We start from the raw sequence: 4,679 nt of genomic DNA, 5'->3' as shown, positions 1-4,679 counted from the left end.
CGTGGATAGTGTAAGAGGGCCCACACTGATGCACCTCCATATAGGTGCCAAGCGAGTGTTTGCCAGAAAAGAGTAAGAAGACAGAATGACATACTATACCCATTTGCTTTTTTGACCAGGCGTGTTAGACTGGACTTGGCAGAGAATAGAGATAAATAAATACAACGAATAAATACATTTATGGCGTTCGAGTTTTTGATGCCTGTTTCGAGCTCAAGGATGGATCAGACTCTTACAATGCTCTGGGACCGCTCAGACCACTGAAGTGCTCGGGGACTACCTAGACCACTGCTATGCTCGGGGACTGCCCAGACCACTGCCATGCTCGTGGACCGCCCAGAACACTGAATTGCTCGGGGACTGCCCAGACCACTGCTGTGCTCAGGGACTGCCCAGACCACTACCCTGCTCGTGGACCGCCTAGACCACTGAAGTGCTCGGGGATTGTCCAGACCACTAACGTGCTCGGGGACTACTCCGACCATTATCATGCTCGGGGACTGTTCCGACAACTGATGTGCTCGGGGGCTATCCCGACCACTGATCGGAGAATCGTTCTTCTCGGCTACATGTGATATGTACTCACATATAGTGGAGAGATATTTATTTAGACCTTGCTACAAGGCTCATACTTCGCCTTCCAGCAAGCTTGGGGACTACATCGGTACGATGCACCTGCCGATGTATCTCGTATTGCTTGTTCAACAATTGGGTTCTTAACTTAACTGGAAATTCTTTTTAGACCCTAGCACCACGTGCCTACTTCACCTACTACCAGGCTCGGGGACTAAGTGGGCACACTTCACCTTGTGGTGAATGTGTTTGTTTTTCGACCACTACGCCTCTGATGATCAAAGATGCTACGCTCCAAGACGCACTTACATTTCTTTTCAGAAATACAAGTGGTCACACTTCCCAGGATAGAAATCTTTTTCTTTTTTCTTAAGAGCACCATACATTCTTCGGACAACCTATTTCTCTGGCGACAACGGTGGTCGAAAGATGTCAAGGACTCGGGCATAACTTGTCGGAGAAGGTCGAAATGGCGTGTCGCAGCATAATACATGGTGCTCGGGGACTAGCTGTGGGGGTATTAACCCCTATACCCTTACGGCTAAGCTTGGACCGGCTCAGATCGATGGGTCCGGTCCATCCAAAAGACGGCGTGCGGCCCAGCCAACCTGGTTGGAGTCCTGCGCAGGGAGTCAAGGCGGATTTGGCGATCAAGCAAGATCCTGGTCGGTTAGAATAGGAATCCTTGTCCGGCCACATATGGCAATTGTAACTGACTAGGATTAGTTTCTAGATCTATAACCCTACCCCCGGACTATATAAGGCGGGCAGGGGATCCCTCTAAAAAACATCTCTCATTGACATACAGCAATACCAATCAGACGCAGGACGTAGGTATTACGCCTTTTTGGCGGCCGAACCTGGATAAAACCTCATGTCTGTCTTGCGTCACCGTCTTGTTTATGACTTGCGCATCTGTCTGCCAACAATCTACTATCTTGGGCATACCCCTAGGTAGACTGCCGACCGTATTTTGTCGATAGGATGCATAAAGAGCTCATCACTAGCCATAATATGCTAAAAGAAGAATATACAACTCTCAAGATAAATCATGATAATCTTGTTATTGCTCAAGAATTTTTATCCAATGAGCCACATGATGCTACTAATGATGTTGTTAAGATTGATATAGCTACATCATGTGATGATTTAATTGTTGAGAGCATTGAGCAAGGATCTAGTAGTAAAGGTAAGCATGTGGTTGAAACCGACAACTATGATGAGTATGTTAAGCTCAAGCATGATAATGAAAAGCTCAAGAAAGATCTTGAAGAGCTCAAAACCACCAACACTATAGTGCTAGAAACTCTTGATCATGATGGTGATTTGATTCTTGAGAATGAGAAGCTCAAAGAAGAGAACAAGAAACTCAAGGAAGAGAAGAATAATGATGTACTCAAGGAAGAAAACAAGAAGCTCAAGTTGGAGAAAGAGCATCTCAAGATTGGATTGAGCAAGTTCACAAGAGGCAAGCATCTTCAAAGTGAGCTACTAATGAACACCATCATGAATATTGATAGAAGTGGCATTGGGTATTTGAAAGCTCTAGTTTGGTTTTGGTTAATTGATGAAACCCTAAGTGCTAACCTAGTTTATCAAGATGATTATGAGATAGGTAGCACTACTCCAAGTGATGATGCAATGGCGAAGATCATGACAATGGTGATGGCATGGTGATGGTCAAATGCAACTTGGAAAAGAAGAAAGAGAAAAACAAAAGGCTCAAGGCAAAGATATAAAATGTAGGAGCCATTTTATTTTAGTGATCAAGACACTTAGTGAGTATGATCACATTTAGGATAGATAGCCATACTATTAAGAGGAGTAAAACTCGTATCGGAATGCGGTTATCAAAGTGCCACTAGATGCTCTAACTCATTGCATATGCATTTAGGATCTAGTGGAGTGCTAACACCCTTGAAAATATTTGTGAAAATATGCTAACACATGTGCACAAGGTGTTTGCAGGGTTGAGATGGGTTTGGGATTCGGTACTTTTGGAAAAATGAAATGTCTATTTTCTATTGCGCCGGATGTAAAATTCTTGGTGGTTAGCACATTTGAGCAAGGGTGAAGAAGTTAGAGTTGAAATGGAGTTGGTCGAAATGATGCTGGCGTTGGTCTACTGACCGGACGCTGGGTCACTCAGCGACCGAACGCTGAAAGGCTGCGTCCGGTCAAGCTGTCAGACAGCACAGCGGGTAGGTTTGAGCACCGGACGCTGGTCTGCGTCTGGTCAAGGTGGACCGGACGCGTTCGGTCGAAAAAACATGCCTCGGGGAGCTTACTGGAAACGATCAGACGCTGGGGCTTCAGCGTCCGGTCAGTTTTGATCGGAGCGTCTGGTCAGCTTCGTAGCCGTTGAAATCTGATGAACAACATTTGAAGCTGGTGACGCGTGGCGTCCATCGAACGACCGGACGCTGAGGGCCAGCGTCCGGTCAGTATGACCAGAGCATCCGGTCAGAGCGTGTTTTGACCAGTGAAGGGGTATAACGGCTCTATTTGATTGGGGCTCTATTTATAGCCCCATGGCTGGCTAATGGGAAAACTCTTGCACATTTTCATTGACATAGCAACCTTGTGAGCTTAGCCAAAGTCCTCCCACTCATCTCCATCATTGATCCATCATCATTGTGAGATTGGGAGAGAATCCAAGTGCATTACTTGAGTGATTGCATCTAGAGGCACTTGGTATTCGTGTTGCGCTGCGGATTTTGCTTGTTTCTCTTGGTGGTTGCCACCACCTAGACAGTTGGAGCAGCGGTGGAGGATCGGCACGAGTTGGTGATTATTCGTGGTCATCTCCGGTGATTGTGAGGGGAGTTGTACCTTCCCCGGTGGAGCGCCGAAAGGTAACTCTAGTAAATTGCTCGTGTCATTGAGTTACCTTACTTGTGGGTCGGTTCTTGCAGTGTCCAATCGTATGGACAAGGTTTGTGAAACACCTCTTAGCCGCCGAACCACCAAGTGTTGGTCGACACAACGGGGATGTAGCATGTTGGCAAGCACGTGAACCTCGGGAGAAAATCGATTGTCTCTTGTCTTTGGCATTCTCCTGGTGATTGGCTATATATTCATCTTGTGATTGGTTCATCTCCTACACGGCGGTATAATCACCCTACTCACTTATTTACATTCTTGCAAACTAGTTGATACAAGCTCTTTAGTATAATTAGAATTGAGAGCTTGCTTTATTACTTACATTCATCTAGTTGAGCTCTTTAGAATAGCAAGTTTGAGAGCTCTTAGTGAGTAGTTACATAGCAAATTTGTGTGCCTAAGTAATCATTGCAACTAGAATTATTGGATAGGTGGCTTACAACCCTTGTAGAGCTACAGCAAGTTTGCATTACGCTATTTGTCATACTAATCAAATTGCTCTAGTGGATTTGTAGATTTTTAAATAGGCTATTCACCCCCCCTCTAGCCATATTAGGACCTTTCAGTATTTGACAAACCAAGAGAAGAAGGCTCAAGCTCAACAATAACAACATAAGTCAAAGTCAAAGAGGTGTTTTGAGTGTGGACAAGAAGGCCACTTTGCCCATGAGTGTGAAACTCCACCACCATAACCCTTGCCCAAGCATGCTAGACCCTTTGCTTTTAATACTCATTACATGCTTAGAAAGGACTCTAGTGGAAAGATGAAAGTCATATTCTAAGGACCTCCCAACAAGAATAGGCCTAAGAAAATTTAGGTTACAAAGTCACTTGTTGAGAAAGCCAAGGGCCCTCAACAAGTTTGGGTTCCTAAAGCTTGGTCTCTTGTGTGTAGATGAACTACAAGACCGGTGGAAGTCATTGGGTAATTGATAGTGGTTGCACACAACATATGACCAGTGATCCTCGTATGTTCACCTCACTAGATGAAGAAGTAGATGGACAAGAAAAAATCACATTTGGAGATAATTCAAAGGGCAAAGTTAAAGGATTGGGCAAAGTGGCAATATCAAATGATCATTCAATCTCAAATGTGCTATATGTTGCTTCATTGAGATTCAACTTGCTATCCATTGGACAATTGTGTGATCTTAGCTTTCAATGCCTATTTACCGAGAAAGAAGTGGTTGTATCCAAGAAAGATGATGATCAAGTGATATTCA

This window comes from Miscanthus floridulus, chromosome 2 (genome assembly GCF_019320115.1).
Source record: "Miscanthus floridulus cultivar M001 chromosome 2, ASM1932011v1, whole genome shotgun sequence".
Taxonomy (NCBI): Eukaryota; Viridiplantae; Streptophyta; class Magnoliopsida; order Poales; family Poaceae; genus Miscanthus; species Miscanthus floridulus.
This window is presented reverse-complemented; position numbering follows the sequence as displayed.